The sequence below is a fragment of the Notolabrus celidotus genome, chromosome 18 (assembly GCF_009762535.1).
Source record: "Notolabrus celidotus isolate fNotCel1 chromosome 18, fNotCel1.pri, whole genome shotgun sequence".
Taxonomy (NCBI): domain Eukaryota; kingdom Metazoa; phylum Chordata; class Actinopteri; order Labriformes; family Labridae; genus Notolabrus; species Notolabrus celidotus.
In genome coordinates, this window is record NC_048289.1 from 16543681 (window position 1) to 16562685 (window position 19005).

Below are 19005 nucleotides of genomic sequence, written 5' to 3' on the forward strand. Positions count from 1 at the left end.
TGTTATTGACAGACCTGCTAAGTGTAGGTGAGGAGGTGGGACTCAAGCTAACCTTCACAACAGAATTTCTCTTTGAGTCTGGATAAAAGAGGGGAAGGAGGTTAAGGGGTTAAGAAACTGGAGGGGACTTGTGTTGGATTCTCTTTCATCTTTTTCTTGCTTTACAAATCACACCGCTCTTTAATAATGCAGTAGGTGCATGGTGTGTCATACATGCTGATTACAGCAGAGGACTTGAAACATATACAGCAGTGTGAGAAGTGCACATATAGATTTGTATGCTCGAGAGGACTGTCAATATATGGCCTTAACCTTTAACCTCAGTACATCCCAGTAAGCAATTTTTTGATTGATGACAAAAAAAAATGTCACAGGTGAAAATATATTTTTTTAATTTAATAACTATTTGAGTTGATACAATCTTTCTGATTGAAAAATAAGACTAAAAAATGAGAAAGCAAAAAGCAATTTATGTTGCAAAATAGTTTCCTTCAACCTCTTTGGCCAAGCACATCAGCAGTGTACATCAAATTACACCAAAATGTAGAAGCATAGACTGTTATTATCAACTCCAGCTGCTGCTACTGCTGCTGGACAGCCATTAATAATAGTAATTGAATTCACTTTGTTGAAATTGGCAGCATAAAAGCTAGTTAGATACATTAATGACACAAGGTTACATTCTGATGGGTTTAAGGTCAGGTCAGTGAAATGGCTATCGGGCAAAGGTACATAAAATGTCATCATGGTGTTGTAAATGTCAAATAAGATTTAAGATTTTTTCAGTAAGAAAATTAACCTTTTCGTGAGAAACTTGAATAAACACAGCTGTCTAGATGAGAAATAGAAAAATAGATACAACCTCTTAAAATGAGCTTCTTGTAATATATTGTTAAAACTAGTGATAGCAAGTTTTTTCAAAGTTTCAATTATTTCTCCCACATCTCTAATAACATGACTGAATGTGACAGTAAATATTAGAAAAGCACTGCACTGGAAAAATTTATTTTAGGTACTTTTACCTTGAAATAAGCAAATCAATCTGCCTATAGAACAAGTGAAAATTTGCTTGGTAAGATTTCTTAAAATAAGACATAATATTTAGAAAACTGTGATCTTAAAATTAATAGGGAAAACTTACATTAATCAATATTTTATCAGTATTTTAATGCTTAGTGTATCAGAATAAGCCAGGAATGATAACAATTAGTATTTTTTCATTAAAAAAAAGATTTCTGCACGAATAAATTTCATGTCATCTTTTCATTTTAGATATATTCACCTTAATTTGAGTTGTATTATAGCAGCACTTCTCTAGGTTTAAGACCATCTTGTACTTGAAATAAGATGACGAAGTGTAATTTGAGCATTTTGAGACACAATGTCTTCTCATAGTGAGCTGGGTATACTAATATTCAGTCATGTTGTTTTTTAGGATAAGCCAGCTATGCTCTAAAGTAGGTGTTTCAATGTGTGCATGTAGTTTGAGGATGTATATTTTTATCTGATTTAGAAGAAACAGTGCCTGAAAACTGTAACCCACCATTAAAAACAACAACTTTTCTTTCTTTCTTCTTTCTTTCTTTCTTTCTTTCTTTCTTTCTTTCTTTCTTTCTTTCTTTCTTTCTTTCTTTCTTTCTTTCTTTCTTTCTTTCTTTCTTTCTTTCTTTCTTTCTTCAATGGAGCTGTTTTCTGATAGATTCTCCAATAAAATGCATTTACTTGAATCAAGTAAAGAGTTTGTCTTAAATCAAGATTATCCATCTTCTACAAATAAGATCTCAGTTTGAAAAATGTATGAAATGTAAAATAAACCTTGTTTCCTCTAAATTAAAACTCAAAACAAGATAATTTCAAGATTGTTTGACTTAAGATATTTAAGATGCATTGTCTTAAAACAAGTCCCTGTATCTTGCTTGAATGTTACTTGTTAAGTAAATGTATCTTAAATTAAGTGGGATAAGACATTTTGACTAAAATTGAGACAATTTTTACTTGGCAAGATTTTGAGTTTTTTGCAGGGTGATAGTGGTATCGATAATGACTCAGATCCTAAAGGAGTCTCAATAGGAGCATCTACCCTCAACAACATCTAGATTCCACTGAATGAAGAAATAATTTTGTACCAAAAATACAATTTAAATCACAAATGTATGCGTATAGCTTCAACCAGTGGATGTCTTTCATACCAAATAACTGTCACAGGGATTTCATGCTGCAGTGCAGTTAATAATAGGTCCTCACAAAGACAGATATACAAGAACACATACGCACTTGTCAATATCTGTCAGTTGGTGGCTCCTTCATCACTGCTTGTTGAGCATATAATAATTCTTTGATGATGATGGACACTTTAATATGATCTGTAATTTACAGGTCTGCTGAACACAGCGCTTGGACTTCTTCAAGATTAAACAGAATAAAAAAAGGCATTGAACAGGACATTTGAACAAGCAAATAACCACTTTTGTTTATAACTCGACTCTGATCTGTCCAAAGTCATCCATGCTTTTATTTTTACTCGTCTTGATTATTGTAATGCACTTTTAACAGGTATCAGAGCTCCCACCACAGACTCCAGCTAGTTCAAAATGGATTTTAGAAAGGCATTTCTCCACCCCTAATTCTTGAATTTGCTCTGTATTCAGATGACTTGTTTTGCTTCTGTCTTTTTTCTCCCCCTTGTTTGCATCGTTTTTTATGCTTTGTAATTCTCTGCTTTTTTGTTGTGAAGCACTTTGTAACCTTGTTAAGAACAGTGCTATATAAATAAAGTGTATTTTTATTATTATTATTATTATTATTATTATTATTATTATTATTATAGTATACAATGTGGGAGCTCTCAGTACACATTACAGAATGAATCAGCATTCGTAAACGTTCTATATTAGTTAACTTAAGCTCATTTTGTGCTTCAGAAACAAAGGTAAAGGTGTCATGAAGCTGCCTGGACTAATGCCACTTGATTCATTGTATCATGCATACATTCAAAGACTTTTCATTGAATTTTGCACAACCGCTGACATCTTATTCAGATGCACGAGTTATCTTTTCACATCTCATACAAAAGTAGTAGTTTCTACTTTGCCAACTCTGTCTAACATGTGGTAGACATCAAGCAAATTGTTCTGGGTCTTGGCTCATTGAGACTCTTTTTGACTCCAACAGCAGCTGCTTTGCTATTTTGGTAAAGTGTTCACAAAGGATCCACGCTCATCTTCTGGCCCAGATCTAAATCTCTAAGACCCAACAAAGAACACAAGGGGAGGGAAGAGCTGCAGATTAGTGCAAAGAGCAGCTTCTCATAAAGATCATGATTACATGAAGGGGTATCTGGGTTATTTGTTAGACATAATGAGCTTGAAAGAAAATGGGCTGAGTGAAAAAAAACTGGAGCAGACCTGAGCATAACTAAATAGATTGTATCAAAAGATGGATGACATGACAGAATCAGAATCAGAAATACTTTATTTATCAGTCATGAAAGTTGCTCCTATACACAGTGATTAAGAATATCAAATAATATTAATAGAATAAGTAATGAATAAGATATAAATACAAATACAATGATAATAATGATAATAAAAGTATGTACAGAAGACAGAATAAGCTATGTAGAAAATACATGGTTGAAGTCCCTGGAGATCAGGAAGAGGGCACTCTGGTGGTCTGTCTGGAGTCTGGCTATGGCAGCGTTTAGAACGTTGGACGCCGTAGTCAGGTTGGCAAAGGGGGGATGTAAACAGCTATCAGTATGACATGTGAGATCGCCTTGCACAGACAACAAGGTCGGAGGCCTACAGTGTGCCATCCCGGTCTGCCCGGACAGTCAGGAAGCCGTCAATCGAGACGTTGTGGTTGGGACTATCCAGGTGCAGCCACTTTTCCGTGAAGCACACCATGCTACATTCCTGAAACTCCGTCTGACTCCTGGCTTGTCCTGTTAGCCCATCCATCTTATAAGAGATCTCACGTTGCCCATGATGAGAGGAGAGACATGGCTTCGGTCTCCTCTCCATAAACCTCCGAAGAGGAGCGACTCCAACGGGCTGCATGCACGGTTGGCGCATGCACCCTAAAAGTGGGGCCACAACTATTCGACCTCCTCCTAATGACTGGCTGCAGTACAGGTCATAAAACCTGCCTCCTCCATGTCAATAGATGGGACATACTGTTAAAGTATAAAATCAAAGCACTTGACAAATACATACTATATGAATATAGTATTCATCATGCTGATTTAAGTGCTAGAATAAATGTTTATGTTATTTATTGCCAAAAAAGGGGTACAATGCCTTGATTGAGGAGAAACAGGCGCTAATAGGAGGATCATTGAGCTCTCCATGCCAGAGTGTGTCTGCTTCAAACCTACACAAGTAGCTGTTATGTTGCAGACAAGGGATTAATGTCACCTAAACAACTAAATATTGTTAGCCTCACTAGTTGGCACCAAAATTACTAGTTGGTAAAATAAATATATTTATTGATGTATTGTCTGTAGAGTAGCCACTGGCAAGCTAAGCTGCAGCTCAGTTTTATGGTGACTGTTACAAAGCTCCACTACCCGGATGTAAACAAGCTCAGATGACAGTTGGCGTCTTCGAGTGGTTTGGCAGTATTTTGATCTGAAAATGGAGATAAAGTTTTATGTTGTCAGCAGATGTGCCAAGTAACAAACTACAAATACTTCGCTACCTTACTTAAGTAGAAATTTTGGATATCTATACTTTACTGGAGTAATTATTTTTCTGTTGAGGTTTGACTTTTTGCACCATTACAATACTTATAGACAACTGGTCATCATATCTTCCGCTCCATGAAACACGTAATGCTCAGTAGTACACATATATGGTTCTTTAATATATTTGCATTGTAATATGCGTTCATTTTCAATGGGCATAAATGCGGCTGAAATAGGTGCAACCAAAATATTTCAACATTAACATATTAATATCCATTATAGTCATCATGGCCTTTAGAGAAATGTTTTTTTGGCAGGTGGGGTAGTGCACTATAGGCCCCTGTGGCGCAGCCTAAGCTTTTGTCCTTAAAGGCCCTGTGAGGAGTTTTGAACTGGCTGAGAAACAGACAAAAAATGATACTGATGCCTCTTTATAACCTTCAATAGCAAACAAGTCCATCAGCAGCAACACTGACACCTCCTCCGTTGTAATTTTTAATGCCTGAAACCGCCCTGGGGGGGTAGGTGCCAGACCAGATGATGGACATCTTGCTTCAGAAACAGCCTTTATTTGACTGTTTTCATGGAAAATAATCACATTGCCTGATAATGTTGACTGTTGAACACAACAGGATGAGGCTTTTGTTGAAAATGCTACTTTTGCATTTACAGGACAAGAGATAAGAGTTATCACTTTGTCCACAAGGGGGGCGCCAGAATCGACACAAAACAAAAGTTCCTCACAGCAGCTTTAATGGCATTTTTTCCCCTTACATTACTTTTACTTTTATACTTTAAGTAGTTTTGAAACCAGTACTTTTACACTTCTACTTCAGTAAAAAGCTTGAGTTGATACTTCAACTTCTACAGATGTATTTTTAAACCTTAGTATCTATACTTCTACTTGAGCAATGAATGTGAATACTTTTGACACCTCTGGTTGTCAGTGTCTGGTTAAACTAGCACATAACCACTTGACCGGAGCAATCAGTTACCTGCAAAGGCATGTGGATGTTAACGTGCAAGGAGGACCAAAGGCTGATTGTGTTAGCTCTTCTAACATATGCCACACTCAGCAAACCAATTTGACATGGTTTACCTACAGATTCTATAATCTGGTGTTCAGGAATGATACCTAAACTGTGCTCAACTTTGACTGTTTTCTGGGTGTATTCCTCACTCTGGACTAGCAGGTTGATCTACATTGAAATGTCTTTTCGAATGACAGGGCTAGGGATGCACCGATTGGATCCTGGTATCGGATATCGGCTAGATCGAACATAAAAAGCTAGATCGGACATCAGTGACAAGGGGCCGATATATAGTGCCAATCCATATGATCCACTGCTGAGGTTTACAGTTGAATTGTAATATCTGTTACAAGTTACAAAGATTAACTCACTGAACTGCTGGTACATATTTATAATCTCTTGAATAATGATACTGTCACTTTAAAAATGTTTATTTTATTTATTTTGGTTTACAAAGTCAGAAAAGCCTGAAGTTGCCAAAACATGATTCTATCCTCATATTAAAGAATAGAGATTGCTAAATCAATACCGGGATCAGATCAGCTGGTATCGGTATTGGCAGATACCAAAGTTCAGGTATCGGTATCGGTATCAGGACCTACAAGGTAGGATCGGTGCATCCCTAGACAGGGCAATTAGATGCTTTGGAACATCCCTATTGTAGACTCACCGATCATAGGGGATCTTTGCTGTTTGTAGTTATCACCCGTCTTGGAGTTATTTTGGCTTCACTTTTGAAAAACAGGAGGAGGTGGAAACACATTGTCTGTCTTTATATACAGTGCTGGTTCAACCACATGGCAGTGTAGAGCAATGGCAAAAAATGTGAGTAGTTCATGCATGTTTCTTTTGTTGTGGCAACCAAGGCAGTGGGGTATTATGTTGCCTCTCATAGCTACAGCCATAAGTCTCAGTAGCAAACAGATCCCTCTGACTTAAAACAAATCATTTTTACAAGTTCTACCTGTGCTGTGACACATAATAAAAAAAGTCCCAATAAAAGTAATACAATTTCTGCCATTGCAGCGCTCCATTCCTTTGGAGACTTCTGGATAATATGCTGTGGCAGATAGGATGCTCTAGTTTGGCAATGAAAAAGCAAAGCAATGTCTTCTCAGCTCTGTGTAAAAATCGAGTCAGCTCTTTGCCCGTGCTGACCTGGGACCCTCCACCGGAGGAGCTGTTGTGTTTAATCCCCACAGCAATTATCCAGGCTTCCAATCTGGTTGACTCCAGCTGCACTTATGAGCAGAGGGTAGAGGGAGGAACAGTATAAGATGATGCAAACCCACGCACACACAGTGCAAAGTACTGTAACTACATAAATAAATAGGCTAATTATGTCCTCAAAGCGTGTGACAACAAACACACGACCTGGGACAGCAAACCACAAAACACAGAGGCAATAATATGGATTTCGTGTGGTGGGATTGCAATAGGCTTGGGATGAATGAACACACACACACACATAAATATGCCCACAGCTAATATTCTACCACTTGTCGGCATGCAATTAGATAAGCGGGTGTTCGACAAGGCACTTGGCACCCACACGCTTCCATTTCAGAGCCGCTTTCATAACTGAGAAGCTCGACTCTAGTGGCTCACTTTGACCGATTGGAGCTCCTCATCCCTCTCCATCACAGGGAGTCACATCCCGACCACCCACTCACAGACTCTCATTTCCCCCCTGTCGTCATCCAAAGTCTCACCTTAATGGCACAAACCATCCTCCTCTTCCTATTAATCCCATTCTCTCTCACTCAGCATAACCACATTCTGTGATGGAGCAAAATCCAATCTACTTTTTTTCTGTTATGGGTGAAAAAAGTCAATATTACAGAGTTGAGCAGTTTGAAAACTGTGATTAGATTTTCATTCCCAAATGTCATCACAGAAAACATGTCCTTTAATTATGTTTTGGAAATTAAAATGATTCATTTGGCTGAGCAATCTGGGAGAAGCACAAACTAATCATTCAGTGATTAAATATGAGAACTTTACGCTTGAATATTTCATGACTTTATAGGACAAGCAGGCTGTGACGGTGTTGAAAATATTCAACAACACTAAACCCTAGGTTTCAATTGTTGTTTTTCATTCCATACAGGGGTTCAGGTTGAAAGCAGACATCCTGATTGTATTGATTCATGTTACTCAAAATACACCTATGAATAATCAAGAGACTTGATCCACCCAATTTTCGCCCTGTGCCTAGCTTAATGCCAAGATTGCAAGCTGCTTAATTTGCAATATGTGGTTGGCTAGCCCTGATTCACTTTGCACAATGAGTGTAGTGACTTTTCTGACCTGATTTTAGTCACTGCCTGGGTGTGGGAGTGAGGTATTTTTGACGCACTTCTAAAGAACTCCAATGTCCCATCCGGTGTTATCGTTGCATTACTTCTTGACATTTATTGATTCAAATGATAACAGGTACAGACAACTTACTTTGACGGTGAAATACGTGATGAGGATAACAGTGCGGTCTAAGACGAGCGGTAAAAACCGTGTGCTCTTCCCGTTCCCAAGATCACTGCTTCACCTGTGCCTCCTTTTGTAGCATTTACCTGCCCGTTTACCTGAAGTGCCCTTTGGGGTAATTGTGCGAGTAGCAAAACAAAAACTACATAGGTAAAATGGCTCATAAAATGAACTTTCAACTGTATGCTTTGGATAGTTTAAAAAGGTCCATGTGCATAGGTCCGTTGATGTCCCTCATTGCTTCTGCCGTAAAATTTTAAATATGGGCTCTAATGGGGTTTCCACGCCTTTTGAGTCAGCCTCAAATGGACACCTGAGATACTGCAGTGTTTTGCACTTCAGCATTAGAGGTTGCTACTTGATTCTGATCCAAGAAATGTGGGGGCTAAGCAATACAACTTTTACAACACCCACAAAATGATTACACCACAACAGAGTTTGCTTCTTGCTATAAAAGATGAGCTGTGCCAAGGTGATAAGGACATTTTTAGCTTTTCTTTTCTGATATTTATTCCCATGAACCTCACCTTCAAGTGCCAATAAACCGTGAATGAATACTTGTTTTGATCCGCTGCTGTAAATTAAAATTTTGATAGCTGGTTCACACGAAATCTGTGGTGCAGACTCTCCAGTCTGTCATGGCCACAGCTATACCTCGTCTTTTTCTCTGGGCCTCTTCTATTTTCTTTTCTCTGAGCTGTTCTATTCCACTCTCCACCATCCTCCAGTCTGTGACCCGAAATCGATCTCTGTGCGCCATCTTGACGGATGTCTCAATTTCTAAACCGCATCTTGAGGAGAGAGGTTTCCTGCCAGGGAAGCAATAAGCAAGGATGCACAGGTGTATCTTATGCAGTCTTCTCCCTGCCCATGACTTGTAAAAAAATGTGACACAGATGGAAAACAAAATCTGTGCATTTTTATATTCATGCACCAGTAAAAATTGCAATGAAAACTCTGATGGGTATGCAACAACCACCCAATGGACAGATGATGCAACTTTGCCACTCGTCATATTTAATTGACAGCACCTCGGCTCCTCTCCTAAAGTCTCTTCCTTGCATCCTCTGCTCCCATTTCAGGTTGGTGGAGATATAAAGTGAAGAGATGAAGCAAGGAAAGGAACTAAGGATGTGACAACTAAGACGTGAGAAGAGGCTCTTGTGTTTCACTGTTCTTTTTCTTCCTTTTTGTTGGTCCCTGGTGCTTCCTGGTTTGTAGCTGTGTGAGAGAGGGTGAGTGTGAGTATTCATTTGACATTCTGGGCTTCCTGATTCCTGCCTCTACATCTGCTGCTGCTTATCCACACCTGCTCCATCTAGTATCCCCTGTGGAATATGTATCCCGGTGATGCATCCTGTCAGTCATCACTGGATCGTTTTGTTGACCAGTGTGACATCTACTCGCTTCAGAGATAGAGAGAGAGAGATAGAGATAGAGATAGAGAGAGAGAGAGAGAGAGAGAGAGAGAGAGAGAGAGAGAGAGAGAGAGAGAGAGAGAGAGAGAGAGAGAGAGAGAGAGAGTGAGTGAGTGAGTTGAGGCCAAAATTATTAGCCCCCACTAAGTCAAAATGTTCGCTATGTTTGATTTGAATATTTTATTGATGCAATGAAACAAGAAAAGGTAAAAATGGCACAGCATGGACATTCACTTTTAGCACCCGTCACAGATTCTCCACAGGATTGAGATCTGGGCTCTATACGGGCCACTCCAGGACCTTGGTTTTGGTGTCCTTTAAAAACTGTTGGTCCAATTTTGACGAATGCTCTGGGTCATTGTCTTGTTGGAAGACCCAGCGCCAACCTAACCCTAGACTCAGAGCAGAGTTCTTCATATTATTCCTCAAAATATCAACATAACTTTCTTTTTTCATGATGCCACGCACCCAAACAAGGCTATATCCTATTTATGCAACAATATCTTTCCTTTTCAGGTTCAAGTCTTCATCCAGCCACTGGGCCATCAAACCCAGCAAACTTACTGAAATAACGTCAGAGGTCCGTGTGTTTGTGGTAAAACTTATGTCAGTGATTTAGCTGTAGATTACACTGTAAAAGTGTGCAGAGATCACATCATACAGGGGCCATCAAGGGGTTAAAATTCACTAAATTGGTCAGATATTGCATCATCTTTTGGATTGTACCCAGGCGGCAACCTTTGCGAATTGAAGCCAATGTGGAAGTTTTGAAAAACTTCAGTTCTTCAAGCACCCAAATTGAGCTGATTCCGGAAGTACCGGAAACCACATATACACACCGATTTAAAAAAGCTGATCTTTACAGCAGAAATAAACATGTTTACAGCCAGGTACAAAAACTGAGTTTAGTCTGAATAGCTAATTTCTCTTTTGTCACACACTGTACTGGGGGTGAATTTTTTCATGATGCAGCAGTTTCAAAGATATTTAGATTACGAGTTTTCCATAATGAGAGGCACAGCTGACTTAACTGACAGCCAGGAACACTGTAGCTGTTGGCGAGGAGGCTCAAAGCCCGCCTCTTTACCTCACACTAGATCGCCAGAAGTTAAGTTGAGCAGCATTTCCAATATTGCTCCCACCCACGATTCGCTTCAAAACAGCGCTTCAGAAACAGATAGGCGATGTCATGGATACCACGTCTATTGATTTTACAGTCAATGATCGTCTCTGGTAAACCTTTATGCAGTTCTTAATTTGGCATTACAACACTCACCCCTTTGGTGCAAATGCTAGCTGCGGCTACTGCTGCCTACTAATTCTTCCAATATTAATCATGCATTCCTAGTTTTGTTTAATATTGTATGTATTGAATTTCATCTCTCATGAAAAAAAAGTGAAGTTAACTTTCCAAAAATGCCTTTCTATATGATTTTCAAATTTTAGCATTTTCTCATGGCAGCTAAGAGAAACACCTGTGACAATTAAAATCCAAGCTGAGCTGTACTCTATCCCTTCCAGAGACTGTTTTCAAGTGCAGTTTGTATCTCTGTAACAGTTTGTGTGTGTGTCTGTTTGTGTGTCCACCTGACATTGCCTGAATGTGTGCTCCCATTTAAGGAACAGTATTTGTGTCATGGCTCTCTCTTTGGTGCATAATTAGTCTTCTTTTTAGGACTTTAACATGATTTTTCAAGTTGCTGTAGGAGTAGATGAAAGAGGGTTTTTAGACTTATTTGCATGACTGCTCTCTAGGTTCATCAACATTTTACTTTCCACTAACAACCTTCCTTCAAATCCAACTTAAATAGCCTTATTGTTACATTTAGAGAAGACTGTACGACTCTCTTTGGTCGATTTGTGATTATCTTTACCATATGGTGTATATGTTTGCAGAGATGTTTTCATATATTTAGAGGGAAGAAAGAAATAACAGCTTCAGACTGATGAAACCCTATTTGAGAAATTAAATGATTTCATTTTGAAATGCCCTTTCAGAATTCTAATGAAGACTGCATCTGGAACAAAGGTTAAAGCAGTGCTATCTGTTTTTAGCCCATTAACCATGCTGTTATGTTGCAGGTCAAATTGACCCTTTTTAAAGTCTATTTTAGGCAAAATATGCCTTCCAAGCCAGCTAAATGCAGCATCAAAATCTGGGCAGCATGTGACAGAAGAGGAGTCATGATAATTATCAAAATCACTTCATAAAAATTAAAAAAATTAAAAAAAAATTAAAATTAAAATAAAATCAACAAAAATCTGTCATGTAAAACTATTGTATTTATATTTAGGGCTTTCCAATGTACATTAAAAAAAGTTTTAACATTAACTTTAATGAAGAACGAGTGAGTTATCCTCATTGAACCATGATCTGTGAGAATTAAAGAGCATCAATGGTCTAAATCTTGATTTAAATGGTTTGTAATAGAGTTAAAAATTTGATTAAAAAAATGTGTATTGGGATTTTTTGGGGTTCTGACACTTTTGGTTAATTGAATATGCCCCGGGTCAAATTGACACAGGCACATAATTGCTGTTCCAGAGAAACGAACATAACAGAAGGGTTAAAGCTCCAATTTTGGACAACTATGAGTTATCAGAGGAGAGCATTTAAAAATCTTGGTGGTAACAGTTTGTAATCCCTGTATCACTCTGGACCTGCTGATGTGCCGCCTCTGCCTACTCAAAGCTCTTGATCTGAATCAGTCCGAACCCTTATAAAGGCTTGCTTCCCTCCGCAGCCAACCAGACCTGCTAAAGGTGCAATATTCTGTGGGGCACAATGAATGTATTAACTGTTCCCCCTAGAGGTTCAAGCAGTAGATATGTTCATTAAGTTCATTGCACTTGTGGTTTTGGCTCCTGCAGTTGCAGCTGATTGTGTGGAGGGCACCTTGAGGGTCGATGGAGGGCTGCTGCCCTTCCACAGGCTGACAGAGTCATTTGTCAAACGCGAAAGGCCATGAATTTACTGCACCTACCGGTTATACGCATGTTTAACCCCCCGGACCCCTTACACACACACAAACACACACACACACACGCACACATAAACCACCTGCCCCTGCAGTGTGGAGAACCGGATCTGATGGAATTAGAGTGAGATAGAGTGAGTGAGAGAGCGAGGTGGAGGGAGAGTTTATTTAATTAGGGGGAGACAGGAAGAGGACTGAGTGACATCATTTCAATGTCGCCTCTTTCACACACACCCCACCATCCCCCCACATCCCTGATACAGTTCACTGTCAAGAGCTCCATCTGGTAGACACATAACACACATGCGCACGCACACACACATTCATTCATGTCCACAAGTGTACTTCTATTCAGTATCACGGACACACAGACCAGCACGTACACTGCATGCTCTCACACTGAGTTAGAAGTCAGATTTAAAACAGAAAAAGCTTCTCCCTTTCACACACACCAGAGTCATTAATCAACTGCTTCTTTGCCACCATATGGCCCTGACACCCTGCCCATGTCACTGCTCCATCAAGACAGCAACACCAGTCGCCATCACGTTACACACAGACACACCCACACACACACGTCAGATTCTGTAACAAGATGGAGTACTTAAAGGGATTTTTCTCTGAGTTTATCTGATTTTATGATGAGAGTAAGTGACACACCAGGATTCAACAGTCACTTACAATGAAAGTGAACACAACGTCTATTGTGACCAGTCAACCATTGATAATGAGCTGCCATTCCGGTCAATTGTTTTGGTCATGACCACCAATAATGCCATGAAGGAGAAATTGAAAAAGGTAGAGTCAGAGAGGAGAGAGAGAGAAGTGTGATGAGAAATGTGTGCAGTGAGACAGTGAGATTGTTGTGGAGTTAAGTAAATTGGGAAAAACATAATTTCCAGTGATGTTGATTGAATTTAAATTAGTCTCCTGGACGATTTGAGTAGGCTCTTGAGAAACTGAATGTTTTCCCCGGGAAAGTCTAATTTCTTCAGAAATTCTAGTGTCAGAGTTGTGTTTGATATTGGTATGGTAAGACATTGATTTAATGCAATTATATATATTCACGTATGTTAAAAATGTATCTAAAATTACAAGAACAAATTCCCAACAATTAAAAAAGTATTAAAAATAACACATTAGAAGAAAATCCAAAGTTCTTATTTATAGTGTTTCTGTAGCAGCGGAAATAGCACCAAGATAAATGATCAAATCAAAAAGGTGAGTATACACATATTAAATTCAGCCTGTCAAATTTCCATCATATACGACCTTTCCTTACCTCCAAGACAGCTAAAGTCTATATGCATGCCATGATATTCTCACAGATAAATAATGGTTTCTCAACTTGGACACATGCAACAGAATGTACTCTGAAACCCAAGTCTCTCTTCAAGAAGGCTGTTCAAATTTTAGATAGGAAACCTTTTCATTTTCACCACAGCAATATTTAAAAAAAGTTTAATAAACTTGACATGGATAACTACAGAGTTTTCATGGACATTTGTCTCATTTTTAAAGTTTTAAATGGTCTTGCCCCTCTGCCACTGAGTGACTTCATCCAGAAAAAAAACAATGATGGACAGAGAACTAGAGCTCTAACCAGAGGAGACTGTACTGTACCTAGGCGTAGGACTAAATTCAGTCTGATGGTGTTATCTGTAAGAGGAACACATTCCTGGAACAAGTTACCATCACACATCAGAAACTGTGACAACTACCCACTCCTTAAAAAAAACCCTCAAACATTGGTTAAAAACAAATCAGACATGTACCCATATCTAAATACTGCTTAGCCTTGATATTGTCTGCCTGTGTTTTGTTAGTCTTGATATTGTCTGCCTGTGTTTTGTTAGTCTAGATATTGTCTGCCTGTGTTAGGTTAGTCTTGATTTGTCTGCCTGTGTTTTGTTAGTCTTGATTTTGTCTGCCTGTGTTAGGTTAGTCTTGATTTTGTCTGCCTGTGTTTTGTTAGTCTTGATTTTGTCTGCCTGTGTTTTGTTAGTCTTGATTTGTCTGCCTGTGTTTTGTTAGTCTTGATTTGTCTGCCTGTGTTTTGTTAGTCTTGATTTTGTCTGCCTGTGTTTTGTTAGTCTTGATTTGTCTGCCTGTGTTTTGTTAGTCTTGATTTGTCTGCCTGTGTTTTGTTAGTCTTGATTTTGTCTGCCTGTGTTTTGTTAGTCTTGATTTTGTCTGCCTGTGTTTTGTTAGTCTTGATTTGTCTGCCTGTTTTGCTTGATTTGATTTTGTCTGCCTGTGTTTTGTTAGTCTTGATTTGTCTGCCTGTGTTTTGTTAGTCTTGATTTTGTCTGCCTGTGTTTTGTTAGTCTTGATTTTGTCTGCCTGTGTTAGGTTAGTCTTGATTTGTCTGCCTGTGTTTTGTTAGTCTTGATTTGTCTGCCTGTGTTTTGTTAGTCTTGATATTGTCTGCCTGTGTTTTGTTAGTCTTGATTTTGTCTGCCTGTGTTTTGTTAGTCTTGATTTTGTCTGCCTGTGATTTGTTAGTCTTAATTTTGTCTGCCTGTGTTTTGTTAGTCTTGATTTTGTCTGTTTTTTGTTAGTCTTGATTTTGTCTGCCTGTGTTTTGTTAGTCTTGATTTTGTCTGCCTGTGTTTTGCTAGTCTTGATTTTGTCTGCCTGTGTTTTGTTAGTCTTGATTTTGTCTGCCTGTGTTTTGTTAGTCTTGATTTTGTCTGCCTGTGTTTTGTTAGTCTTGATTTTGTCTGCCTGTGTTTCTTTTTTGTAATTGTCTATCGTATGATTTGTAGATGAGGTTTTAAAGTCTTTCATGTCCGTGTTGTGAAGCTACCTGCCTTGGGACTACGGATGAAATTAAGCATTAGTGTTAAGTCCGGTGCAATTACATTGATGCTCAATGCATTAATGTTGATTAATGTGCAATGTCCCAACTCAATAAATAAATAAATGAAATTAAATGAACCAGATGTTAAATTATTTTCGGTGGCATTTTTTAACATTTTCATTTCAACGCTTACTCTGAAAAAAAAAAAAAAAAACACTGGGATCTCTCTGGTAACAGGATTTGTGTGATCATTGGGAAGGACTCTTTTTTCACAGTCACCAGCATATGTTTTGTTTATTTACCGCAGTATTTTCCCTGGATGTTAAAACATCATCAACATGAGTGAACACAGCATGAGTGGTGGAAACTAAGGTTAAGTACGAAGATGTTTCTGACCTATATTGTTGAAATTAAATCCATGGTGACTGGCTAGCTCTAAACCCATACTTAACAACATCACTGGCTCTACAGTATAGTAGAGCAACCTTTCTCTTTTGGCCCAGAGTTGGATTTAAAAGTCGACATCTTTCTCATTGTTGTATGCTAGCTGGCAAACAGCTAAGCTAACAGACAAAAGGAGATGCATGGGCAGCAGGGAAGAACCCACATGCAGACAGTAACAAGCAGGCTGATGGGCGTCAATCATGTCTTTTCTCAAAGGTTGCTTGTATACAAGTTCCAGTAAGCTAACAAACATGAAGCAGGCCACTGGCAGGTTATGACAAAAAATTGGAAGCAGAATAAGAGAAAGGTGGAACATGCATCTTAAAAACAAATGGGACATGTGCCATTTGAACAGCTGAACGGACAGACTCATCCCAGCTGTATGGTGCCCAGCAGATATTTGTCTATGAAGATTAAAGCAGCCCTTGTTAGCCCCCTGTGGGTCCATATGGAGCTCTGTGTGAATGAAGGAGTAGAAACAGTGTGCACTAACACAGCTAAAAGGAGGACCTTACAAATGTGACTTGTTTATTGTTAATGGTGCAAACACACTCATTCAGGATGTGCTATTATTTTTTCTACAAATTTGCAAATGGGTTCAAACTATAGAGTCTTTAGTCAAGATTCCATTTTTTTCCTTTTTTGTAACAGCTACTAAATTCTATTTGTCCTTATAGAGTCCCTGTGTCAGGATTTGGATCTTTACTTATGTGGGATGTCTGTTTCTTTGCTCTGCGTCTTGGATTTGGTTTTCTTTCCCCCGTGCTCTCATGCAACCGCTGGGTGTGGCTACCAGACACTGGGCTTGCACTCACCTGACTTCCATCTCCCCCTGATTGCGCCATATATAGGCTCTGGTCTTCCCTCCACTTACTGCCAGATTGTTACCATACCTCAACTGGTATTGTAGGCTCCTTAGAAACTGAGTTGTCTGATTTCATATACCCTGCTGCTTTACCCTGCTGTTATCCTAACATTTTTTCCTTTTTTGTCTCCAGTGCCTCCCTCCACTGAGCCTCAGTGCCTCACCACCTTCATACCCAGCCTCAGCAATCTCCTATGCCTCGCATCTGCCTCAAACAGCTTCATCCAATAAAATCCTTTCTTTAACTCATCTGTGGTCTGCATTTTGGGTCCAGTGGAAGTTCTTCATACAAACTGTATCACCTTGCTTCCATCAAGTTAGTCAGTTTAGAATTTTGGTTAGCAAGCTAGCATACAAAAAATGTCTGATAGCACTAAAAAAAAAAACTACAGCCGAGTCCAGAATCATGATCTGAAGATGCCACAAATCACATAGTCAGTGGATCAGTGGAGTCTTTAGGTTTCATCCATTTAAAGCGTTTGAGGTGGTCTATTCATTGTGGATACAGATTCAGACAAAGTGGTCAGCATTACCATCACCAGACATTCAGCATGATTCTTTGAGCTTCTCCTCTCAGTAAGCAGAGAAAAATTACCCCACCCAGAAGAAACTTGGTGTGTTTCTTTAAACTCTAAACATATCTCATACTGTAGATTGCCTGCACCTGATCTGTGAAGTGTTGAGCGAACGTGCTTGAATTTCTAAACAGCTTACAGTATGTGTGCTGTGTGAGGTGGAAGGCTCTCATTGTAAGAGCAGTAACTGATGCTTTGTGTGTTACAATAACGCAGTGTAAGTGTTAAGCAAGCTTCCATGCCTTCCTGTGTGTGTTTGTGCATTTCAGCGTGGAGAGGATAGAAGGCACCTCAGTAGAGAAACCACACAGGAGGTGAAGTATTCAGTGAAGTGTGGTATGTGTGTGTATGGGTCTGCTTGGGGAGAATTGAACCTCCCATGGTGGGGTGGGGGGGGGGGGGGGGGGTCTGTGGCAGACCACAGGGGATGAGGTGTCCGTGAGAGCTGTCAGTTAAATCCAGTCTGAATGACTGCATTTAACACATGAGCTGATGATATCTAATGGATCGAAGAAAGACAAAGTGCAAATGAATAAAATCTCACGTTTGATCTGCTGCTTCAGGAGATTGGAGAAAAAGAAAACCTATGGTTGGGTTTTTATTACTAATGTGTTTTCGATAAATTTATGAAATAGAAAAATACATTTCTATGCTATGGATTTCAAAATATGACTGATATTTATGTCAAAAGCCCTATTAGACTGCATTATTTCATACATCATAACAGAATCTATATTAAAACACTAGCCAGTAACTGTTTTTGATGTGATGTGCTCTCATTTAGGATGGGAAAGGACGATGGAGACTTACATATTTTTATAGCAGAATGTGAAATGCAGAATGGCAAAATAGACAAAAAGATAAAGATAACATTGCTCCACAGCAGACTGATGATGCTGCTGCTGCAGATATAATTTGTTTATTGTTTTAATTGTCCTCTGGAGCACAGGCATCACCTTATGCAGACTACAAAAAGCTGTTAATCGGCCTCTCTACTGCTCATTATAAATGATTCTGCATACTACACAGTTCCTTGAAATACAATGATTTATACACAGTATTGATTTAGATATATATATATAATTCTATTCATTCCATTGAAAATGACCCATGATACGCACAGTTTTAACTGCAATCATAGCAACAATTAACTCTGCAGCCTTCTTCAAATATAAAATGAGTCAACTTTGCTGTTATTATTCACATTCAAGTTAACATTGTCTCTGATGGTAAAGTACATCAGTATTAGATGTATTAAGCTTTTAAATAATTTGAATGCTGCAGCTAAAGACCCAGCTCTTAAGGACACACTATGCACTTAGCTAGACTGTTCTCCACTGTTGTCCCCAGTGGCAGATCATGTCGTCCAGCTACAGTTGACTCGCACTGTCCTGCTCTACTCTGGGAATCTGTGTTCAGGTCTTGAGTGACCCAGCACTTGGTACTTTGGTGATTATTGTGGTGATGACAAGTTAATTGTTGATGATGATAATGGAAGGTCTGAAATTGTTTGGTTGCTTCATTGTAGATGTTCCTTATTTAACTATTAAACTTATTTTTTTTAGTTAAAAAAAAATAAAATTCCTTATTTACTTTTGTGCATTGCCTTTACACTGCTTGGCAGTACCTGCATCCAAATGGACTTGAAGCACTTTGTTACTCTTACTGATCTTGTTTCCTCTTGTCTAGATCTTTGCTTGTGTTGTTCTTGTTCTCGTATGTA

At 38.8% G+C, this 19005-nt stretch overlaps 1 long non-coding RNA gene across 1 annotated transcript; it reads left to right on the forward strand.

Moving 5' to 3' along the window:
• The first annotated feature begins 16101 nt into the window (after positions 1-16101).
• LOC117830449 lies at positions 16102-16956 on the forward strand. Its single transcript, XR_004634789.1, has 2 exons — positions 16102-16743; positions 16841-16956. It is a non-coding gene; the product is annotated as an uncharacterized LOC117830449 (long non-coding RNA).
• The last annotated feature ends 2049 nt before the right edge of the window (positions 16957-19005 follow it).